This window comes from Phyllobates terribilis, unplaced genomic scaffold, assembly GCF_046119375.1.
Source record: "Phyllobates terribilis strain yellow unplaced genomic scaffold, ASM4611937v1 Scaffold_1__5_contigs__length_1240528914, whole genome shotgun sequence".
Taxonomy (NCBI): domain Eukaryota; kingdom Metazoa; phylum Chordata; class Amphibia; order Anura; family Dendrobatidae; genus Phyllobates; species Phyllobates terribilis.
Window position 1 is genome coordinate 14,459,402 of NW_027362761.1, and position 26,564 is coordinate 14,485,965.

Genomic DNA, 26,564 nt, shown 5'->3' on the forward strand with positions numbered 1-26,564 from the left:
CAAACACACTATATAGGAGTAGATAGAGAAATTTTTTTGGTCTTGCAGCGCTAGTGCACAGTGCTCTGCATCTGCACTGTTCACCGCTGTCTGCAAGGTCTGTGTGTGTGAGTGCAGCTCACCCTGTAGTGTGTGCTTCAGCCACGTCTGGTTGTAGTGCACTCAGTGTGTGTCACTGCCTCATACATTGTCCTTTTTTGCCAATTCATAATTTTTCCTGATTTCTCCTATTAGTGTGGTGGTTCCATCCATATTCAGCTAAATTGGTTCCAAACACTCTATATAGGAGTAGTTAGAGGAGCCTTTCTGCAGCATTGGGCCCTGCAGCCCTAGCCAGATTAGTATTAGCCTATTTTTTGTAGCCTCATCTATTGCATTGTAGGTTACCTTCCTACATTGTAATAGCTACAAAAAGTTTGTGATACTATCGGTATTACATCTTTAGGCACATCCAGTGTCTTTTTGTGACAAAAAAAACCTAAATAAAGTTCACCAAACACTCCACTTTACAGTTGTGTCGGCCAAATTAGCTCATATTAAAGTCTAGTCCACACTTTATAAAATTAGTGTTTCTTATACCTGTTAGCAGCTGTTCAGGAATAAGCACACTAAGCCCTTAGTACTTTTCTGCCTATCTTTATCAGTCTACCAAGATGAAGAAGGCAGGGAGTAAGGCATGTGGGTGTGGGCGTGGAGTTTCTGCAGGGAGAGGACGTGAGGATTCTGTGCCTGCAGGGAGAGGATGTGGGGATTCTGTGCCTGCTGCGGGCACCAGTGACTCAGCATCCCCCAGTTTTACCAGGGAACAGTCCTTTATGCGCAGCTTTGTAGGATCTAGCCGTACCCCACTGCTGCGGGAGGACCAAATTGAAGCCGTTGTCGGATGGATGGCAGCTAACGCATCGACTTCAATTAGTTCCAGATCCTCTCAGGTCCTGAGCACTGAAGAGCACCCATCTGTCTCTTCACCACCTGCCAAATTGCCCAGGCAGTCAGAGCGCCCTGGACAGGAGCCATCTCTACTTCTGTTCTCTGAATCTCTTCGCTTGGAAAGAGGGGGCCAGCCAAGCAGAATTCGAGAATTTGAAGAAGAGGTAGTATGCAGTGATGCGCAACCATTTTGTCTCTCTGAATCTGAAGAGGCGGGTGGGCCAGTGCCTATGGTCAGCAGCACACCTCAGTACGCATCTGATGATGAGACTCAGGTGCCACTTTCTGGTGCGTACTGTGCTGTCGAGACTACCCAGGAGAAGCAGTTGTTTGAAGAGGGTGGTGTAGATGATGAGGTCCTTGACCCATCATGGCGTGAGGGACAGGAAGGTGGTGGGAGCAGCTCTGAGGAAGAGATTCCCCGAACAGCCCAAAACGGAGGGAGAGGGAGGGGGCAGACTTGGTTGCCTGTAGCCTCCACTTCGGCACCCATTAGGAGCATGGCTCTTCCAAAATCCAAAGCGGGCGCTCCCAAGACTTGCAGTGCCTGGTCCTGTTTTGACACAGTTGCAGATGACATTTGCTTTGTCAAATGCAAGCTGTGTAATCAGAAGGTGAAAAGAGGGAAAAGTGTCAGCAACCTCAATACCACAAATATGTGGAAACATGTGCGGACCAAGCACGTGGTGGAGTTACAAAAACACACTGAAGACCTAGGCCAACCTACAGCGCCACCTACCACCTCTTCAGCTCGTGTTGTATCCTCTTCCTCCAGCTCACACACAGCTGGTTCGGATTCCTCACAGGATCGCCATGGAAGAATCTCTGGCACTGTTGTACAGAGACACAATGTAATTCCACCCACAGCACCACTTTCCCAGTCATCCTCACACTCCCAGGCAAGTCTACAGCCATCGTTAGCACAGGCATGGGAGAAAAGGCGCCCATACTCGGCAAACCACCCCCGAGCACAGGCTCTGAATGCTGGCATTTCTAAACTACTGGCCCTTGAAATGCTATCATTCAGGCTGGTGGAGACTGACACATTCCATAACTTTATGGCATTGGCAGTCCCACAATACAACATGCCCAGCCGCTTTTATTTCAGCAGGCAAGCCGTCCCTGCCCTGCAACATCATGTGGAGGGAAAAATTAAACATGCGCTACAAAACGCCGTCAGTAGCAAGGTCCACCTGACCACCGATGCGTGGACCAGTAAGCATGGACAGGGACGATACCTTTCCCTCACTGCCCATTGGGTAAATGTTGTGGAGCCGGGTACAGATCTTGAGAGTGGCGCTGTACGTGTTCTGCCAACTCCAAGTATTGCAGGAATCCAGTCTGTACACATTGACTCCTCCTCATACTCCAGTTCCTCTGAATCAGCGCTGCAGGAGCCGTCACGGTCTACCTCCACATCGACCCGTGAACGGTTACCTGTTATGATGACCGATATGAGCACAGCCGTGGCCAAACGTCAACAGGCCGTATTAAAATTAATTTATTTGGGGAATCGAAGCCACACAGCGCAGGAGCTCTGGAATGCCATCAAGCAGCAGAGCGACGTGTGGTTTGTGCCAGCGAATCTCCAGCCAGGCATGGTAGTGTGTGACAATGGCCGAAATCTGGTGGCAGCTCTGGGCCTAGGCAACCTCACTCACATCCCATGTCTGGCACATGTGCTCAACTTGGTCGTGCAGAGTTTTTTGAGGGACTATCCGGATCTTGATGCACTGCTTCACAAGGACCGCATAGAGTGCGCTCACTTGCGGCGTTCCAGCAACGCAAGATCACGCATTGCCGCTCTGCAGCGCTGATTACGTCTTCCGGAACATCGCATCATATGTGACCTACCCACCAGGTGGAATTCAACGTTACATATGTTGGAGAGGTTGTGTGAACAGCAGGCAGCAGTAATGGAGTACCAGCTGCAGCAGGCGCAAATAAGTCGCAGTGCGCGCCGTTCACACTTCACCACCACTGAGTGGGCCTCTATGAAGGACATTTGCCATGTTTTGCGTGCCTTCGATTATTCCACGCGGATGGCGAGTGCAGATGATGCACTAGTCAGCATGACTATCCCCCTTATCTGCCTGCTTGAAAAAACACTGCAAGCACTAAGGGATGAGGTTTTGGAAGAGGTGGAGGATGAGGAGTCACAAATGCCATCTGCTTCTCTACAGTCTGCGCAACGTGGTTCCTCACAAAGGCCTAGGCAGGGGACACTTTGTGAGGAGGATGAGGAGGAGTCAATGGATGAGGAAGACATCTGTCCAGAGGAGGGAGGTACACAATGCTCTAGTAGTCAGTATCTAGAGCGAGGGTTAGGTGATGCAGAGCAGGCAGAGATCACGCCTCAAGCAGGGGACAGCGTTTCTTGGCCAGTTGGCAGTCTGCAGCACATGGTTGATTTCATGCTGCAGTGCCTGAGAAACGACCGCCGCATCGCCCACATTCTCAACACGGCTGATTATTGGGTGTCCACCCTCCTAGATCCTCGCTACCGGGACAACTTACAAAGCCTCATAACACCGTTGAACCGGGAGCGTAAAATGCGGGAGTACCAAGACGCACTGGTGCATTCCATCATGTTCTCCATTCCAACCGAGAGCAGTGCAGCTAGTGCTTTACAAAGCAGCTCAGTGCGTCGTGGCAGTGGAGGAAGCTCTGCACAAAGAGGGAGCAGAAGCAGCGCCTCAACACAAGGCAAGACCAGTATGGCCGAAATGTGGCAAAGTTTTGTGTCCCCTCCGCCACAAATGTCTACACCATCACAGACGGCTCCAGTCAGCAGGAGGCAACGTTTCCGTCAGATGGTGACAGACTACATGTCTTGCCCTCTTAGTGTACTCCCAGGCGGCTCTTCTCCCTTCAAGTTTTGGGTCTGTAAGCTGGATACATGGCCAGAGCTTAGTCAGTATGCATTGGAGGTGCTAGCTTGCTCTGCTGCTAGTGTATTATCGGAACGCGTCTTTAGTGCCGCTGGTGGTGTACTAACAGACCGTCGCATGCGACTATCCTCCGATAACGTTGACCGGCTTACTTTTCTCAAAATGAACAAGGCCTGGATCTCTCATGAATTTGCCAGTCCTCTTCCAGAATAAATAATTGGTTGGCAACAGTATCCAGGTCTCCTGTTGTGTTCATGTTTCTACCACCTGAACTGTAATCCCTGAGCTCCAACACCGCCAGTTGGCGCTCGGAAGTGCCGCCTGCACAGTCAACACTTGCTGCCGTGTTATTGGGGTTCAGTAACGTCAGCTGTTCCCCTGCTGTGCGGACGGCAATTTCTCCTGCTCTGTCCACATTCTCACTACTACAGATTTTAAAGTTGCTCCAATTACACCTCTGGCTCCTCTGTTTTCAGTATTATCCCTGAGCTCCAACACCGCCAGTTGGCACTCGGAAGTGCCGTCTGCACAGTCAACACTTGCTGCCGTGTTATTGGGGTTCAGTAACGTCAGCTGTTCCCCTGCTGTGCGGACGGCAATTTCTCCTGCTCTGTCCACATTCTCACTACTACAGATTTTAAAGTTGCTCCAATTACACCTCTGGCTCCTCTGTTTTCAGTATTATCCCTGAGCTCCAACACCGCCAGTTGGTGCTCGGAAGTGCCGTGTGCAAAGTCAACACTTGCTGCCGTGTTATTGGGGTTCAGTAACGTCAGCTGTTCCCATGCTGTGCGGACGGCAATTTCTCCTGCTCTGTCCACATTCTCACTACTACAGATTTTAAAGTTGCTCCAATTACACCTCTGATTGCTCTGTTTTTAGTATTTACCCTGGGCTCCAATACCGCTAGTTGCTGCTCAGAAGTGCCGTCTGCACAGTCAACGCTTGCTCCAGTGTTATTGGGGTTCAGTAACGTCAGCTGTTCCCCAGCTGTGTGTCCGGCAAATTCTCCTGCTTTGTCCACATCCACTGTACTACTGATTTAAAACTTGCTCCAATTACACCTCTGGTTCCTCTGTTTTTAGTATTTACCCTGGGCTCCAATACCGCTAGTTGCTGCTCAGAAGTGCCGTCTGCACAGTCAATGCTTGCTCCAGTGTTATTGGGGTTCGGTAACGTCAGCTGTTCCCCAGCTGTGTGTCCGGCAAATTCTCCTGCTTTGTCCACATCCACTGTACTACTGATTTAAAACTTGCTCCAATTACACCTCTGGCTCCTCTGTTTTTAGTATTTACCCTGGGCTCCAATACCGCTAGTTGCTGCTCAGAAGTGCCGTCTGCACAGTCAACGCTTGCTCCAGTGCTATTGGGGTTCAGTAACGTCAGCTGTTCCCCAGCTGTGTGTCCGGCAAATTCTCCTGCTTTGTCCACATCCACTGTACTACTGATTTAAAACTTGCTCCAATTACACCTCTGGCTCGTCTGTTTTTAGTATTTACCCTGGGCTCCAATACCGCTAGTTGCTGCTCAGAAGTGCCGTCTGCACAGTCAACGCTTGCTCCAGTGTTATTGGGGTTCAGTAACGTCAGCTGTTCCCCAGCTGTGTGTCCGGCAAATTCTCCTGCTTTGTCCACATCCACTGTACTACTGATTTAAAACTTGCTCCAATTACACCTCTGGCTCCTCTGTTTTTAGTATTTACCCTGGGCTTCGATACCGCTAGTTGCTGCTCAGAAGTGCCATCTGCACAGTCAACGCTTGCTCCAGTGTTATTGGGGTTCAGTAACGTCAGCTGTTCCCCAGCTGTGTGTCCGGCAAATTCTCCTGCTTTGTCCACATCCACTGTACTACTGATTTAAAACTTGCTCCAATTACACCTCTGGCTCCTCTGTTTTTAATATTTACCCTGGGCTCCAATACCGCTAGTTGCTGCTCAGAAGTGCCGTCTGCACAGTCAACGTTTGCTCCAGTGTTATTGGGGTTCAGTAACGTCAGCTGTTCCCCAGCTGTATGTCCGGCAAATTCTCCTGCTTTGTCCACATCCACTGTACTACTGATTTAAAACTTGCTCCAATTACACCTCTGGCTCCTCTGTTTTTAATATTTACCCTGGGCTCCAATACCGCTAGTTGCTGCTCAGAAGTGCCGTCTGCACAGTCAACGCTTGCTCCAGTGTTATTGGGGTTCAGTATCGTCAGCTGTTCCCCAGCTGTGTGTTCGGCAAATTCTCCTGCTCTGTCCACATTCACACTACTACAGATTTTAAAGCTGCTCCAATTACGCCTCTGGCTCCACTCTGTTTTTAGTATTTACCCTGGGTTCCAGCACCGCCAGCTGTTTCCTAGCAGTGTCTTTGGCACGGGTACTCCCTCCTGCCCAGCCTGGTTCCAGCACGCCAGCTGTTTCCGGGTAGTGTCAACGTCACTTTGCCTCCAATGCGTTGTCCTGTCGTGTTGCGGTCGGGTTAGCCGACTCTATGGTGCCTGCAGTTTAGGTGACTCCTATGTGGGCTGCGGGATCTGGCAATGAAGGCTGGTTCCATAGTGCCAATAGGACAAGCACCCCCTGTAGGACTGTGGGTTTTGGTAACTGCGGCCGGCTCGCGGCCTTGAAACTTTTTTTTACATGGGTACCTTCTGCTACCCATCCGGGTTCCAGTACCGTCAGCTGGTTCTCGGCAGTGCCTTTGGATTAGGTGCCTCCTTCTCGGTATCCAAGTTCCACCAACGTCTGCTGGTCCTTGGTAGTGCTTTCTGGCACAGGTACCTCCTGCTTAGTAACCGAGTTCCAGTACCGTCAGCTGGTCCTCGGTAGTTCCATTGGCTCTTGTACCTTCTGCTACCCATCCGGGTTCCAGTACCGTCAGCTGGTCCTCGGTAGTTCCTCAGCCTTCTTGTACCTTCTGCTACATTTCCAAGTTCAAGCTTTTTGAAATGGTTATTGGTAATCACTCTGGATCTCCCTGACGAGGACCCTGAAGACAAGGACCCTGAAGACCAACCTGAAGAAGACGAGGACCCCGAAGACGACGACCCTGAAGACGAGGACCCTGAAGACCACCCCGAAGAAGACGAGGACCCTGAAGACCACCCCGAAGAAGACGAGGACCCCGAAGACGAGGACCCAGAAGACCAACCCGAAGAAGACGAGGCCCCCGAAGACGACAACCCCCGAAGATGACGACCCTGAAGACCACCCCGAAGAAGACCAAGAAGATGACCCTGAAGAAGTTGACCAAGAGGACAAAGAAGAGAAGACAAGCACCAAGATACAGAAGAACAAGAGACCGAAAACCAAGAAGCAGAAATACAAGAAGCTGCAGAACAAAAAGCGGAAGAACATTAAGCATAAGACTAAAAATCAGAGCAAAAGATAATATCTAAATTATAAGCAGAAGATGACTAAGCAGTGTATGGGGGTGAGTCCGTTCCTCTTCGTGGTGCCCCTGGAAAAGACCTGCTGCTGCAGGCCAAACTGAACACGGACAAATCCTGTTGTAAATCTTTTGTGATGGGCAGAACGAAAGGTGTAATGTCCAACCTTTTATAGATAACAACTACAGGAATGCCTGTCACAAATAAGAATATGATGAAGAAGAAGAATATGAAGAAGATGAAGAAGTAGAATATGAAGAATGTAAAAAAAAAGAATAATACGAAGAAGGTGAAGAAGAAGAAGATGAAGAAGGTGAAGAAGAAGTGGATGAAAAAGATGCTGAGGATGATGAAGGAGAAAGTGTGGGAGAAGTAAAAAAGAAGGTGAAGAGCATGGAAGTAGTGAAACATAAATATCTGACAAAATATAAAAATACTTAACATAGTCAATATTTCCGTAACTCAGAACGTCTTAAAAAAATATTAATTCCTGCTATTCCATTTGATTGGGCTAAACCTCTATGCCTTTATTGTCTCCCCCACCTCCCCCAATACATTCTACATTATTCTTAGTTGTTTTCCTTCATGTAGAATTAACCTACAAGGAAAGAAAGGGTTTATTTTCATTCTGATATTTCTGTCCCATTGACTTGCATTGGTTTCCGGTATCGGAATCGGCGATATCCGATACTTTTTCGGTATCGGTCCGATCCAATCCGATCCGATATTTCCCGATATCGGAAGGTATCGCTCAACACTACTCAACACTAGTAACTAACTATTAGTGTGCAGAATTATTATGCAACTAAATGAAAAACAATACTGTCTTCTAAAAACTGGTAGTAGGTTTGGGAGTTGATTTTGAGTCCATCTTCAACCTGCAAAGGTACTATTAGCTGATCTTTAAAGTGAATCTGACAGCTGATACCTGCTACCCAATCCATGGGCAGCATGTATCAGGCACTGGCTGTATGATCTCAGCCAGGTGCAGTGGCTTGCAAAAGAATCCCCCCCATCCAGCCTTGGCTTTTTACCTATTTTATTACATTACAACCTGTGTTAAATATTTTTGTAATCTGATTTGCGTGTGGTGCATCAGCACTAAATAAACAAAGTTGAAGTGAAGTGAGAAAAATATAGGCATAAATTAAATTTATGGGATCAAATAACTAAAAATTGTCATGTGCATATGTGTTCACTCCTTTTGCAATGAAGTCCCTAAAATTTTCTGGTGCAAGCAATTAAATTCATAGGTCACATGCTGAAAGGAAGTCAACTTGTTTGCAATCTAAGTATCACATGGTCTGTCAATATACTCACGTTTTCTGAAAAGCCACAGAGGCACCACTAACCAAACTACACCATGAAGACCAAGGGGATCTCCAAACAAGTCAGGGACAAAGTTGTTGAGAAGTACAAGTCAGGGTTGGGTTATAAAAAAATATCCCAATCTGATGAACCCCCAGAGCACCAACAAATCCATTATCATCAAGTGGAAACAACATGGTACCACAACAAACCTGCTAAGAGAGGGCCGTCCACCAAAACTCTCAGCCTGGGCAAGGAGGACATTAATCAGAGAGGCAGCACAGCGACCAAAGGTAACCCTGAAGGAGCTGCAGAATTTCCAAGCAGAGTATCTGTCCATATGACCACAATAAGCAGTACATTCCACAGATGTGGCCTTTATGGAAAAGTATGCAGAAAAAAAGCTTTTACTTTCAGAAAAAAATTGTTTTGAGTTTGCCAAAAGACATGTGGGAGACTCCCCAAAGGTAAACGATATGTCTGGCGCCAAGCCAACACAGCTCATTACCCCTAGAATGTCATCCCCACCAGGAGAGTCACCAGGAATTTAAGGGCCCCATACTGGCAATATTTTTGGGCCCCCTTGAGACTCCGCCCATGCTCCACCCCAGCTCCGTCTCCACCCCTCGAACCTTCCACAATCCCACCATCCACTCTTCGAAAAACTCCACTTCTGCACCACGTCCTCACCAATCACACATTAACAGTGTCCATCGAACACAATATCATATACATAGCCATCAGCTTTTGTTTTGGCCAAAAGATTTTTTAAGCCTGCCACCATGACAAGGTAGACTCTTTTGGCAGGGCCCTACTCTACTCTAACCTATTAAACATTTATTAAAATGCACAATACTCTTTTTAGGTATATTTTTATTTATATTACTTCAAGGGAATGGGTCACACATTTTTTAAAATGACCAATAATATCACATACAAGGGACAAATACCGCCACACCATAACCAGACCACATATTACCACCACATAGTGACTGAATAATACCACATACAAGGACAAATACCGTCACACCATGACCAGATATTAGAACAGCGCCGGTGCCCCTGCACATGTCCCCTTCCTCCCCCTTGCAGTAACACCAGGGTGTTCACCTACCCATCCGCACTCCCCCAGCGTCTCTTTCCTCCTAGGACCTGCGCACAGCACGCAGGTCTCCTGAGAGCGTGATTAGGGCGTTAACGCTCCCTGCCTCTTAGAGGGCGCTTCTGAAAATGTCCCCAGCCAATAGCTGGGAGACTTCTGATATTTAAGGCACACTCCCCTATTGGGAGGTACCTTACAACTTCAGTATTCAGTGTGTTACCTGCTTCCAATTTGTAAGCTCCATTTACCTGTGTTCTCTGAATCTGGTACTGTCCGTACCTGATCCTGCCTGACCTCTCTGATCCTGATCCAGTCTGCCCTGCTTGTACCTGATCCTGCCTACCCTGTCTGAACTGGTTCCTGTCCACCCTGCTGTTACCTGCTTCAGAGCCCGTCCTGTATGTACCAAGTCCAGAATTTGATCCATGTAGTATCGGCGTCTCTGCCCCCTGACAGGCAGAGATGCCGTCCCACTTACCGCTGCGCTCCCTGCCCGCCGTCCTCCGGCGCTCCTGCCTCTGTGGCTGCCGGCACGCGCAGCTTCTTGGGCATTGTGCTTAGGGCGCACGCGCGCGCTCCCTCCCTCTTAAAAGGGGCCGCGCGCGGCGTCCTAAGGAGTCCTCGGCCAATGGCCAGAGGACCTCCCATATAGAAGGCACCTCCTCCAAAATGGAGGTGCCCGTGCAAGGTTGTAGCTTTGTGTGTTATACTCTGCTTCAGCCCTCAGGTCCCGCTGCTAGCCTGACTACCAGTCCAGCCCACCAGCCTGACTACAAGTCCAGCCCGCCAGCCTGACTACAAGTCCAGTCCGCCAGCCTGACTACAAGTCCAGTCCGCCAGCGTGACTACTATTCCAGTCCGCCAGCTTGTCTACTCTCCAGCCCGACAGTCTGTCTACAGTCCAGTCCGCCAGTCTGTCTATGGGCTCTGCCCGCCTGCTTACCTAGAAGCACCTGCTTGTTACCTGCCGTGCCTACCAGCCAGCCTACCTGGAGGCTCCTGCCCGTAACCTGCCGTGCCTGCCAGCCCGCTTACCTAGGAGCACCTGCCTGTTACCTGCCGTGCCTACCAGCCAGCCTACCGGGAGGCTCCTGCTTGTTACCTGCCGTGTCTGCCAGCCCGTCTGCCCGGATCACCCGTCAGCCTGCCTGCCGTGCTCATCTGCTGTACCGGTCAGTCCCTGCCTTCTGACCCGTGGGAGTCCCCTGCTCTCATATAAGATCGGTCCCAGAGTAGCACCTGGTCTTTCTGCTCAGTCCTTCCCTGGTCACGGAGTCGATTGAGCCGCCGTACGACCTTGGTCGGTTCGAGTTGATACCTAGTTACGCCCCTCTGGTCCCTCCTTGCACCGCAGCACAGAGGTTCCACCACCCGGATCCGTAACAATCCATCTTGTCCACACTTATAACGCTACCCTCAGCTGTCCAGTCTTAACCTGCACCTGTGTTCCTGTACCTTAGGCCGTCCCATGTTCCTGAACTAACCTTGTCTATTCCTGTTCCTCTTCTGTCTACCAACCACATGTCCTCATGTGTTCCAATTCCTGGCCTGTCCTGCTTCCTGTCCCTTTGGGGTTCAGCTCCCGCAGCTCTGGGATGTGTACTGGAGTAGCACTTGGCGTCCATCTGGGTTCAGGTCTAATCACACCATCAGGTGCTCTAATGAAGAACCAAGTGTTTGCTTAGTTATGCCCCTCCAGGCTCTCCACAGACCTTGGGACAGTGGTTCCACAACCACGTGCATAACACCAGAACACATATTACCACCACATAGTGACCAAATAATACCAAATACAGGGACAAATACCACCACACCATGACCAGTCCACATATTACCACCACATAGTGACCAAATACTGCAATACTGATCATGAATACAAACCACAATGCTAACACTGTTATTACCACCAGTGACATTATACACAGGAGCTCTGTATATAGTGTACAGGTAATACTGTGATCACCAGCGACATTATACACAGGAGCTCTGTATATAGTGTGAGTGTACAGGTAATACAGTGATCACCGGTGACATTATAACAAGGAACAAATATCGTCACATCATGAACAGACCACATATTAACACCACATAGTGACTGAATAATACCACATACTAGGAACAAATATCGTCACACCATGACCAGATCACAAATTACCACCACATAGTGACCGAATAATACCACATACAGAAACAAATACCGCCACACCATGACCAGACCACTTATTACCACCACATAGTAGCAGAATAATACCATATTGTGACAAGAGTCACTACAGAAATAACAGTCCCAGAAGAAGAGAGAAGAGACTAATATTACTGAAAGAAATATTACGTAAGTACTACTTACTGGATAAATAGAGGGAGGTCAAACGATCCAAAGTCAAGTCCAGGAAAATGGCACAGTACAACAAGGAGAAGTCAGAGACGTAATCCACAACACAAGCTGTGGTCAGGAAAACCAGAAAGACAAGGAAGTACACAGGTAGCAGACAAAAGAATAGTCAGATAACAGGCAAATGGTAAAAATCCAGATAAGGGAAAATAGTCAGGCTGGGTCAGGCACAGGGCACATAGAGATCAATCCTACACAGACAGCAGAAAGTGTACAATTGACACTGGGTGAAGGAGCTAGCATGCTTAAGTAGAAGACTAATCAAGGGAAGTGAACACAGATGATTGCAAAACCGACCCAGCAAAACCAAAACAGACTGACAGCCTCCACACAATAGTAACATAGCAGACAAGGAAAGTGTGGAGACCGTGACACATATACAGGGAACAAATACCGTCACACCGTGACCAGACCACTTATTACCCCCACATAGTGACTGAATACTATGATATGATACTATATACTTTATTGATCCCGAGGGAAATTACGGTATCACAGCAGCAAAACATAGACATGAATTACAACATAACAGAATTTTGCAGGTATAATCGCATACATTTCTATTCATGACCGCTATACCATTAGAAGGGCAATAATACACCAGTCACTGGAGAATTTCACACTTAGGTAGTTGTTGTACATTCCCATAGCAGTTGGCACTAACCATTTACTGTATCTTTGCATCTTGCTGAAGGTGCTCCTCTGTGTCATGAACAGCTCATACAATGGGTGTGCAAAATTGCTCATTATACCCAAACACTTCTTCAGAGTTCTTTTTTCCATTACCTCCTCAAAAGTTTCAAAATGGTGGCCAACAGCTGAGAATGCCTTCTTGATAAGCTTATTTAGCTTATTAGCATCAGACACCCGCACACTACTTTCCCAGCATATGATTGCGAAAAAGATGGCACTTTCCACTACGGACTGGTAGAACCATAGGCGGATTATGATGAGGGCAATCCGGGCTACCGCCCGAGGCCCCGAGCCTGCAGGGGGCCCGCGACTCCGGGCGGGGTGTCTAATGCCGGATTGCCCTCATTATATGTGCGGGCCGCCGCGGCACATACCGGTAGCAGTGGCGGGAGGGGGGGCCCCGGACCGCTCCCCCAGCAGCAGCGCACTGCCGCTACTTCTTCATCGGCCGGGCCAGCACTGCAGCAGTTAACTTCCCTGTGCTGGCCCGGCCGCGTCACTGCTAGGAGATACGGCCCTGTGCATGGCCGTGTCTCCTAGCTATGACGTCACGCAGTGCGCGCCCGGCCTGCACTGCTGCAACGGAGAAGTCAGAGCAGGCAGGAGGAATGGAGCCAGGGGATGGTGAGTCTGTGTGTGTATGTGTATGTGTGTGTGTGTGTGTGTGTGTGTGTGTGCAGGCAGATATCATTGTGTGATGTCTGTTTATATGTATTTTTGTGTTTTAAATGTGTTTATGCGTGTATGTATATGTTTTTGTGTGTACGTGACTGCGTGCGGCCTCCTGCTGAGTATAGTTGGCGCCATGCGGCCTCCTGCTGTCTCTGGGGGGGGCGCCGTGCGGCCTCCCACTATGTATAGATGGCGCCGTGCGGCATCCCGCTGTGTATAGATGGTGCTGTGCGGCCTCCTGCTGTGTATAGATGGTGCCATGCGGCCCCCTGCTGTGTATAGATGGCGCCGTGCGGCCCCCTGCTGTGTATAGATGGCGCCGTGCGGCCTCCTGCTGTGTATAGATGACGCCGTGCGGCCTCCTGCTGTGTATAGATGGCGCCGTGCGGCCTCCTGCTGTGTATAGATGGCGCCATGCGGCCTCCTGCTGTGTATAGATGGTGCCGTGCGGCCTCCTGCTGTGTATAGATGGCGCCGTGCGGCCTCCTGCTGTGTATAGATGGCGCCATGCGGCCTCCTGCTGTGTATAGATGGCGCCATGCGGCCTCCTGCTGTGATGTCTGTTTATATGTATTTTTGTGTTTTAAATGTGTTTATGCGTGTATGTATATGTTTTTGTGTGTACGTGACTGCGTGCGGCCTCCTGCTGAGTATAGTTGGCGCCATGCGGCCTCCTGCTGTCTCTGGGGGGGGCGCCGTGCGGCCTCCCACTATGTATAGATGGCGCCGTGCGGCCTCCCGCTATGTATAGATGGTGCTGTGCGGCCTCCTGCTGTGTATAGATGGTGCCATGCGGCCCCCTGCTGTGTATAGATGGCGCCGTGCGGCCCCCTGCTGTGTATAGATGGCACCGTGCGGCCTCCTGCTGTGTATAGACGGCGCCGTGCGGCCTCCTGCTGTGTATAGATGGCGCCGTGTGGCCTCCTACTGTGTATAGATGGTGCCGTGCGGCCTCCTGCTGTGTATAGATGGAGCCGTGCGGCCTCCTGCTGTGTATAGATGGCGCCATGTGGCCTCCTGCTGTGTATAGATGGCGCCGTGCGGCCTCCTGCTGTGCATAGATGGCGCCGTGCGGCCTCCTGCTGTGCATAGATGGCTACGTGCGGCCTCCTGTTGTCTCTGAGGGGGGCGCCGTGCGGCCTCCCGCTGTGTATAGATGGCGCCGTGCAGCCTCCTGCTGTGTATAGATGGCTACGTGCGGCCTCCTGCTGAGTATAGATGGCGCCGTGCGGCCTCCTGCTGTCTCTGGGGGGGGCGCCGTGCGGCCTCCCGCTGTGTATAGATGGCGCCGTGCGGCCTCCTGCTGTGTATAGATGGCGCCGTGCAGCCTCCCGCTGTGTATAGATGGCTATGTGCGGCCTCCCGCTGTGTATAGATGGCTACGTGCGGCCTCCCGCTGTGTATAGATGGCACCGTGTAGCCTTCCGCTGTGTATAGATGGCTACGTGTGCTCAATATTGAGTCATACAATTAATGTAAGGCTATGTGCCCACGATGCAGAAATGCTCCGGATTTTTTTTGAGCGTTTCTGCATCTCCCTGGCAGAAAAAACGCATGCGGATTTTACATGCGGATTGTACATGCATTTTCCTGCCAGGGACATGCGGATGTGAAGCGTTCTTCACTTGCATTTCCGCATGCGGGTTGACAAGCGCTTTCCAAGCGATTTTAGCATCACTTGGAAAGTGCTTGACAACTTGGTTACACTATATAAATCCATGCAACCAGCATGGATTTATATAGTGTGACCGTAAAAGAATGGTAAAAAATAAAAAATATATACTTACCTTCTGATGGCCTGCCGACGTCAGCGGTCGCGTGACCTGTCACATGACTAAATGACTTCACGGCAGGTCCTTTTCAGACCATCGCGAGCTGCCGGCAAGCCAGGACGCATCGGATAAAGACACCGGGGGCCATTAGAAGGTAAGTATAATATTTATTTTTTATTTTATTCTTTTTTTACAGGTTCTATGGTACCCGGTTCCGGAGGAGAGTCTCTTGTCCTCCACACCCGGGTACCATCCGCACATTGAAACGCATGGATTCCGCATCTACAGATGCAGGGATGCGGATTCCATGCATTCTAATGCAAGTCAATGGCGGCGAAAACGCCGCGCTTCCGCAAAATAATTGGTAATGCTGCGGATTTTTCCGCAATGATGATCTGCAGCCGAATTTTCTGCAGCATGTGCACAGCACATGCGGATTATCACTGAGGAACATGGCAGACCTTCTACCAAGCGTTTTTTAAGCGTTTCTGCAGCGGAATTGCCGCTGCGGAAACGCTTAAAAAACGCATAGTGGGCACACAGCCTAAAAAAAAATATTATAATCAATATTGTGCCAAATTAATTTCACGTGAACTATCACATGATCTATCACAGGGGATCATGTGACATGTCACGTGATAAATCAGGTGTGTGTGTGGGGGGGGGGCCCGCGTCTTCTAAACTGCCCGGGGCCCTTGCTACTCTTAATCCACCCCTGTGTAGAACATTTCTAACATTTTGCTGCACACATTAAACGATCTTAGGAAGAATAGTTTGCTCACCCCATTCCTGTAAACCTTCTCCGTATGGCACCTCCAGTCCAGTTTATTGTCCAATTGGACTCCAAAAATATTTGTAACCCTCGACCTGCTCCACTTCCTGACCAAGCAATAGTGACAGGTGAACAGTCCATCTTTCTCCTGCTATAGTTCACCATCAGCTCCTTAGTTTTCTTTATGTTTAGTTGTAGATAGTTAGCCTGGCTCCACTCCACAAAATTCGACACCACCCTCCTATATTCCTCCTCATCACGGTCCCCCCTAATGCATCTGACGACCATGGAGTCATCCGAGAATTTTTGGAGGTGGTAGAAATCAGATTTATACTGAAAATCTGCTGTATGCAGTGGCGTACCGCCAATGGCGGCAGGCCACGGAACTGCTATGGGGTCCGTGAGCCATGGGGGCCTGCACTGGGACCTCACTGCACCAGGCCCTCACTGCATCGGGCCCCACCTCCGCCCGTTAGCACCTGGCCGCCCGCACAGAATGATGGGGGTGGAAGCATCTGCTGACACTCCCTCCTCCATCATCATTGCTCGCGCTGATGGCTGGAGGTGGGCCCTGTGCGAGCAATGATGATGGAAGAGGGAGCATCAGCAGACACTTCTACCCCTATTATTATTCCTCTGCGTCTGACGTCTCAGAGAAGCGGGTGCGATGATGTCATTACTGGACACCCGCTGCTCTGAGATGTGTGGCTCTTCACACTGCACGCTGGGGAGACTGGAGCAGTGGGTGGAACTAGGGGAGGTGAGTACTGTATTATTTTTTTTTAATCGGTGACCGTTGGCCATAATACAGTAAGGGGGTGCATTATATTGTGTGGAGGACCATGGTGGTGCATTATATTGTGTGTAGGACCGTGGGGGTGCATTATACTGTATGGAGGACCATGGGGGTGTATTGTATTGTATGGAGGACCATGGGGTGTGCATTATATTGCATGGAGGACCTTGGGGATGCATTATATTGTATGGAGGACTATGGGGTGTGCATTATATTGCATGGAGGACCATGCGGTGTGCATTATATTGTATGCAGGACCATGGGGATGCATTATACTGTGTGGAGGTCCATGGGCATGCATTATGCTGTATGGACGACCATGAGGGTGTATTATGCTGTATGGAGGACCATGGGGGTGCATTATGCTGTATGGAGAACCATGGGGGTGCATTATACTGTATGGAGGACCATTGGGGTGCATTATACTGTATGGAGGACCATGGTGGTACATTATGCTGTATGGAAGACCATGGGATGTGCATTATACTGTCTGGAGGACCATGGGGGTGCATTAATACGGTAGCCAGAATAACGTAATGGGGATGCATTATATTGTGTGGAGGACCATAGGGGGTGAATTATATTGTGTGGAGGACCATGGGGGTGCATTATGCTGTATGGAGGACCATGGGGGTGCATTATGCTGTCTGGAGGACCATCGGGGGTGCATTATACTGTATGGAGGACCATGGGGGTGAATTGTATTGTATGGAGGACCATGGAGTGTGAATTATATTGTATGAAGGACCTTGGGGGTGCATTAAATTGCATGGAGGATCATGGGTTGTGCATTATATTGTATGGAGGATCAGGGGGGTGCATTATATTGTATGGAGGACCATGGGGTGTGCATTATATTGTATGGAGGACCATGGGGTGTGCATTATATTGTATGCCGAATCATGGGAGGGTGCATTATATTGTATAGAGGACCATGCAGGGCCCGCTCCAGGTTTTTCTGGGCCCCGGGCGAAAGAGTCTCAGTGGGCCCCTTTAACACATACCACGATTCATGATGCAGAGATACGGCGGAGAAATATATATATATATATATATATATATATATATATATATATATATATATAGTACAATGCAAATATTTCACTTCTTACATTACATGAGTGATATCTATTGTAAATTCCACAATAGCTCAGAAACAGGTGAATCGCTCCACACAGAATACTGGCCCCCATATAAGGCTCCATTCGGAATACTGGCCCCCATATAAGGCTCCATACGGAATACTGGCCCCCATATAACGCTTCATACGGAATACTGGCCCCCATTTAAGGCCCCATACGGAATACTGGCCCCCATATAAGGCTCCATACGGAATAATGGCCCCCATATAACGCTTCATACGGAATACTGGCCCCCATATAAGGCTCCATACGGAATACTGGCCCCCATATCAGGCCCCATAAGGAATACTGGCCCCCATATAAGGCCCCATACGGAATACTGGCCCCCATATAAGGCTCCATGCGGAATACTGACCCCCATATAAGGCTCCATATGGAATACTGGCCCCCATATAAGGCTCCATACGGAATACTGGCCCCCATATAAGGCTCCATACGGAATACTGGCCCCCATATAAGGCTCCATACGGAATACTGGCCCCCATATAAGGCTCCATACGGAATACTGGCCCCCATATAAGGCTCCATACGGAATACTGGCCCCCATATAAGGCCCCATACGGAATGCTGGCCCCCATATAAGGCTCCATACGGAATACTGGCCCCCATATAAGGCTCCATACGGAATACTGGCCCCCATATAAGGCCCCATACGGAATACTGGCCCCCATATAAGGCTCCATACGGAATACTGGCCCCCATATAAGGCTCCATACGGAATACTGGCCCCCATATAAGGCTCCATACGGAATACTGGCCCCCATATAAGGCTCCATACGGAATACTGGCCCCCATATAAGGCTCCATACGGAATACTGGCCCCCATATAAGGCTCCATACGGAATACTGGCCCCCATATAAGGCCCCATACGGAATACTGGCCCCCATATAAGGCCCCATAAGGAATACTGGCCCCCATATAAGGCCCCATACGGAATACTGGCCCCCATATAAGGCTCCATGCGGAATACTGACCCCCATATAAGGCCCCATACGGAATACTGGCCCCCATATACCGCTTCATATGGAATACTGGCCCCCATATAAGGCCCCATACGGAATACTGGCCCCCATATAAGGCCCCATAAGGAATACTGGCCCCCATATAAGGCCCCATACGGAATACTGGCCCCCATATAAGGCTCCATGCGGAATACTGACCCCCATATAAGGCTCCATACGGAATACTGGCCCCCATATAAGGCTCCATACGGAATACTGGCCCCCATATAAGGCTCCATACGGAATACTGGCCCCCATATAAGGCTCCATACAGAATACTGGCCCCCATATAAGGCTCCATACGGAATACTGGCCCCCATATAAGGCTCCATACGGAATACTGGCCCCCATATAAGGCCCCATACGGAATGCTGGCCCCCATATAAGGCTCCATACGGAATACTGGCCCCCATATAAGGCCCCATACGGAATACTGGCCCCCATATAAGGCCCCATACGGAATACTGGCCCCCATATAAGGCTTCATACGGAATACTGGCCCCCATATAAGGCTCCATACGGAATACTGGCCCCCATATAAGGCCCCATACGGAATACTGGCCCCCATATAAGGCCCCATACGGAATACTGGCCCCCATATAAGGCTCCATACGGAATACTGGCCCCCATATAAGGCTCCATACGGAATACTGGCCCCCATATAAGGCTCCATACGGAATACTGGCCCCCATATAAGGCCCCATACGGAATACTGGCCCCCATATAAGGCCCCATAAGGAATACTGGCCCCCATATAAGGCCCCATACGGAATACTGGCCCCCATATAAGGCTCCATGCGGAATACTGACCCCCATATAAGGCTCCATACGGAATACTGGCCCCCATATAAGGCTCCATACGGAATACTGGCCCCCATATAAGGCTCCATACGGAATACTGGCCCCCATATAAGGCTCCATACGGAATACTGGCCCCCATATAAGGCCCCATACGGAATACTGGTCCCCATCTAAGGCCCCATAAGGAATACTGGCCCCCATATAAGGCTCCATACGGAATACTGGCCCCCATATAAGGCTCCATACGGAATACTGGCCCCCATATAAGGCTCCATACGGAATACTGGCCCCCATATAAGGCCCCATACGGAATACTGGCCCCCATATAAGGCTCTATACGGAATACTGGCCCCCATATAAGGCTCCATGCGGAATACTGGCCCCCATATAAGGCTCCATACGGAATACTGGCCCCCATATAAGGCTCCATACGGAATACTGGCCCCCATATAAGGCCCCATACGGAATACTGGCCCCCATATAAGGCTCCATACGGAATACTGGCCCCCATATAAGGCTCCATACGGAATACTGGCCCCCATATAAGGCTCCACACGGAATACTGGCCCCCATATAAGGCTCCATACGGAATACTGGCCCCCATATAAGGCTCCATACGGAATACTGGCCCCCATATAAGGCTCCATACGGAATACTGGCCCCCATATAAGGCTCCATACGGAATACTGGCCCCCATATAAGGCTCCACACGGAATACTGGCCTCCATATAAGGCTCCATACGGAATACTGGCCCCCATATAAGGCTCCATACAGGATACTGGTCCCCTTATAAAGCTCCATACAGGATACTGGCCCCCATATAACGCTCCATACAGGATACTGGTCCCCTTATAAAACTCCATACAGGATACTGGCCCCCATATAACGCTCCATACAGGATACCGGTCCCCTTATAATGCTCCATACAGGATACCGGTCCCCTTATAACGCTCCATACAGGATACTGGCCCCCATATAATGCTGCATGCAGGCTGTTACCCCTCACATAATGCTCCATACAGGCTTCCCCCCCCTTATAATGCTCCATGCAGGCTGTTACCCCCCACATAATGCCCCATACAGCCCCCCCCCTTTTAATGCTCCATGCAGGCTGTTACCCCCCACATAATGCCCCATACAGGCTGCCCCCCCCTTATAATGCTCCATGCAGGCTGTTCCCCCCCACATAATGTACTATGCAGGCTGCCCCCCCCTTTATAATGCCCCATGCAGGCTGTTCCCCACCTTATAATGCCCCATGCAGGATGTCACCCCCCCTCTTTATAATGCTCCATGCAGGATGTCCCCCCCACTCTTTATAATGCCCCATGCAGGCTGTTCCCCACCTTATAATGCCCCATGCAGGATGTCACCCCCCCCTCTTTATAATGCCCCATGCAGGATGTCCCCCCTCACTTTATAATGCCCCATGCAGGATGCCCCCCCCCTCTTTATAATGCTCCATGGAGGATGCCACCCCCCCCCTTCTCTTTATACTGCCCCATGCCTCCATACATTAAAAAAAAAAAATCAAATACTCACCTCCCTTCTCCTCACCTGCTACCTGTTGCTCGGGTCCGGACTCCAGCGTTGTCGGCGTCTTCCCGCTCAGCGCTCCCTGTGACGGCTCAGGGGAGGGCGCGGTGTAAAGACGTCACCGCACCCTCTGACCTGAGACGTCACAGGGAGCGCAGAGCAGGAAGACAGCTGATCTGCGGAGGCATGGGGAGAGGTAAGTATCCAGCTGCCGGGGCCCTGAGCAAGCGGCGGAGAAGGGCGGGTGCTGACACCGCTCTCCTCCGCCCATAGCCCAGCAGGGTGCGCGACCGCCAGTGGGCCCCTCTGCCTGCTCAGGGCCCCGGCATTTGCCCGGGTGCGCCGGGTGCTGACGCCAGCCCTGGGACCATGGTACGTGCATTCTATTGCATGGAGGACCATGGGGTGCATTATATTGTATGCAGGACCATGGTGGACGCATTATATTGTATGGAAGACCATGGGGGTGCATTATACTGTGTAAAGGACCATTGGGGTGCATTATACTGTATGGAGGACCATGGGGGATGCATTATATTGTATACAGGACCATGTGGCGGTGCATTATATTGTATGCAGGACCATGGGATGTGCATTCAATTGCATGGAGGACCATGGGGTGTGCATTATATTGTATGAAGGACCTTGGGGGTGCATTAAATTGCATGGAGGATCATGGGTTGTGCATTATATTGTATGGAGGACCATGGGGTGTGCATTATATTGTATGGAGGACCATGGGGGTGCATTATACTGTGTGGAGGACCATGGGGGTGCATTATACTGTATGGAGGACCATGGGGGGTGCATTATATTGTATGGAGGACCATGGGGTGTGCATTATATTGTATGCCGGATCATGGAGGGGTGCATTATATTGTATAGAGGACCATGGTACGTGCATTCTATTGCATGCAGGACCATGGGGTGCATTATACAGTATTGTATGCAGGACCATGGTGGACGCATTATATTGTATGGAGGACCATGGGGGGGTGCATTATATTGTATGGAGGACCATGGGGTGCATCATATTGTATGCAGGACCATGGTGGATGCATTATATTATATGCAGGACCATGAGGGGTGCATTATATTGTATGGAGGACCATGGGGGTGCATTATATTGTATGGAGGACCATGGGGTGCATTATATTGTATGCAGGACCATGGTGGATGCACTATATTGTATGCAGGACCTTGGGGCTGCATTATATCGTATGCAGGACCATGGGGTGTGCAATATATTGTATGTATGACCATGGGGGTGTTTTTATTATATTGTATGCAGGACCATGGGGGTGCATTATATTGTATGCAGGACCATGGGGGTGCATTATACTGTATGGAGGACCATAGGGTGCATTATATTGTATGCAGGACCATGGGGGTGCATTATATTATATTGAAGACCATGGGGGTGCATTATATTGTATGCAGAACCATAGGGGATGCATTATATTGTATGCAGGACCATGAGGGGTGCATTATATTGTATGTAGAACCATGGGGGTGGATTATATTGTATGCAGGACCTTGGGGCTGCATTATATTGTATGCAGGACCATGGGGTGTGCATTATATTGTATGTATGACCATGGGGGTGTATTTATTATATTGTATACAGGACCATGGGGGTGCATGATATTGTATACAGGACCATGGGGGATGCATTATATTGTATGGGGGTGCATTATATTGTATGCAGGACCATTTGGATGCATTATATTGTATGCAGGACCATGGGAGGTGCATTATATCGTATGCAGGACCATTGGGGGTGCATTATATTGTATGGAGGACCATGGGGGTGTATTTATTATATTGTATGCAGGACCATGGGGCTGCATTATATTGCATGCAGGACCATGGTGAGAGCATTGTATTATATGGAGGACCATGTAGGGTGCATTACATTGTAAGTATGACCATGGGGGTGTATTTATTTGTGGGAGCCATTATACTGTTTGGAGGTCTAGTGCGGGCCATTATACTGTATAATGTGCATTTGGAGAGCTGTGTGGGGGTCACAGTTGGGGGATCATACTGTGTTGGGGTCACCATACTGTGCCTCGGGATTTGAGGTGGGGTACAGTAGAGTCACCATGCGGGTATCATACTGTGTTTGGGGGGCACTTTTGCCTGCATAATACTTTATGGGTGCAATGAAAGAGGAATCTAGGACTTCAGCAGGAGGAAAATTACTATGTAAAGCCTGGAAAGTTGTGTGATATTCTCTTCTGTGACCCCAACAATTATTTAATTTTATTTTGTGAGGGATGGGGGGGGCCCAATTAGAACTTCTGTTATTGGACCCCATGATTTCTATGTACGCCCCTGGCTCTATACAACGTGATATGAAATGGCGACAGCACCGTTCCCTGAGGGGCACCTACACTGCTCAATAATCTGACACAACTGCTCCCATCTGTACAAACTGTGGCCTATCTTACAGGTAGTCAGTTATCCAATTTCTCATCCACTCGTCCAACTTCATGTCAGTCATATTTTGCGTAATAAGAGTGTCTGTAAGGTATTGATCGCACTGGAGAAGTCAAAGAACATTGCGCGTTCCATCATTCCATCATACAATACTGATCATTAAGCCCTTTACGCCCCAGGGTGCTTTGCTTGTTAAAGACCAGCCCAATTTTTACAATTTTGACCACTGTCACTTTATGAGGTAAGAACTCTGGAACGCTTCAACGGATCCCCCTGATTCTGAGACTGTTTTTTCGTGACATATTCTACTTCATTAAAGTGGTAAAAAAAAATTTGATATCACTTGCATTTATTTGTGAAAAAAAATGAAATTTGGCGAAAATTTAGAAAATTTCACAATTTTCAAACTTTGAATTTTCATGCCCTTAAATCAGAGAGATATGTCACATAAAATAGTTAATAAATAACATTTCCCACATGTCTACTTTACATCAGCACAATTTTGGAAACTTTTTGGTGTTAGGGAACTATAAGGGTTAAAAGTTGACCAACGAATTCTCAACAAAATTTACAAAACCATTTTTTTAGGGTCTACATCACATTTGAAGTCACTTTGAGGGGTCTTTATGACAGAAAATACCCAAAGGTGAAACCATTCTAAAAACTGCACCCCTCAAAGTGCTCAAAACCACATTCAAGAAGTTTATTAACCCTTCACGTTCTTCACAGCAATTAATTAAACGTGAAAGGAAAAAATGAACATTTAACTTTTTTTCACTAAAATTTTACTTTAGACCCCAATTTTTTTATTTTCACGAGGGTAACAGGAGAAATTGGAAACCAAAAGTTGTTGTGCAATTTCTCCTGAGTATGCTGATACCCCATATGTGGGGGAAAGCCATTGTTTGGGCACACGGCATGGCTCGGAAGGGAAGGAGCGCCATTTGACGTTTTCAATGCAAAACTCGCTGGAGTTGACAGCGGACGCCATGTCACGTTTGGAGAGCCCCTGATGTGCCTAAACAGTGGAAACCCCCCACAAGTGACCTCATTTTGGAAGCTAGACCCCTTAAGGAACTTATTTAGATGTGTGGTGAGCACTTTGAAAACCCAAATGTTTCGCAAAAGATTATGACGTAGAGCCGTGAAAAAAAAAAAAAAATTTCCCACAAAAATGATCTTTTAACCGCAATTTTTTTATTTTCACGATGGTACCTGGAGAAATTGGACCCCAAAAGTTGTTGTGCAATTTCTCCCGAGTACGCTGATACCTCATATGTTGGGGAAAGCTATTGTTTGGGCACACAGCAGGGCTCGGAATGGAAGGAACGACATTTGAAGTTTTCAATGCAAAACTCGCTGGAGTTGACAGCAGACCCTATGTTGCGTTTGGAGAGCCCCTGATGTGACTAAACAGTGGAAACCCCCCACAAGTGACCACATTTTGGAAACTAGACCCCTTAAGAAACTTATTTAGATGTGTGGTGAGCACTTTTAACCCCCAAGTGTTTCACAAACGTTTATGACGTAGAGTCGTGAAAAAAAAAAACATTTTTTTCCACAAAAACGATCTTTTAGCCGCAATTTTTTTATTTTCACGAGGGTACCAGGAGAAAGTAGACCTCAAAATCTGTTGTCCAATTCCTCCTGAGTACGCTGATACCCCATGTGTTGGAGAAAACTACTGTTTGGGCACATGTCAGGGCTTGGAAGGGAAGGAGTGACACTTTGGAATGCAGACTTTGATTGAATGGTCTGCGGGCGTCATGTCACGTTCTCAGAGCCCCTGATGTGCCTAAAAAGCTGAAATGCCCAATAAGTGCCCCCTTTTTGGAACTGATACCCGATTTGTGAACTTTATAATGTAGTGTTATACGTCAGTTGTGTAGGACAACCTATCGAACACTACAGAACTGACGTATGACAACCTGACGAACACTAAGTCAGTTGTGTAGTGTTCGTCAGGTTGTTATACGTCAGAAATTAATTTAGTAGTGCATGGAAGTATGGTACCTTCTGAGGCATTATTTCATGCACAGGTCAGGTTTGTCTGGCAGGTGTCGCATTGGTAAGTGATGTCCTTGCGTATTCCCCTTTTGGAACACACTCGGCACCTTTCTTGTGACTTACCTTTTTTTCCTGTTTGAGGGACCTCTCCCGGGAAATGCTGGCCTGGTACAATTCGAGGTCCTTCAGTTCCAGAAGTACTGGGGCCTGCTCCGTCACTGCTGACAAATATCAGGGCCTTGATAACTACCTCCTGGAAGTCAAGGTACGATGTGGAAGTTTGGCTTGCACATTGTGACAGAAGGAAAGCGTTGTGCATTGCCATCTGAACGATGTGCACGGCCAGCTTCTTATACCATACCTTGGTCATTCTCAAAGCACTGTACGGCTGGAGGACTTGATCAGAGAGATCAACTCCCCCCATGTACTTGTTGTACTCCACAGTCTGGTTTGACGACCTGTGTAGTGGAACCTCGTACAATGCTCAGGGTGCTGCCATCACCATGTATGGTGGTCAAGAGAAGGACATCCCTCTTGTCCTTGTACTTGACCACCAACAGGTGGTCGCTACATTGGGCTCTGCTCTCACCCCTTCTGAGCAGCTGCCCAATTAGCATCTTTGGGAGGCCTCTCTGATTGTTGCGGACAGTACTGCAGGCTGCAGTACGTCGCGCAGAGAGAGACTTGAAGCATGGGACGCTTGTATAAAAGTTATCCACGTAGAGGTGACAACCTTTATCCAGCAGTGGGTGCACCAAATCCAACACAATTTTCCCACTTACTCCCAGGACAGGGGGGCATTCAGAGGGTTCAATCCGGGAGTCCTTCCCTTCGTAAACTCTAAACTTGTGAGTGTACCCTGAGGTACTCTCACACAGTTTATACAACTTTATTACGTACCTGGCCCTTTTACTGGGCAGGTACTGCCAGAA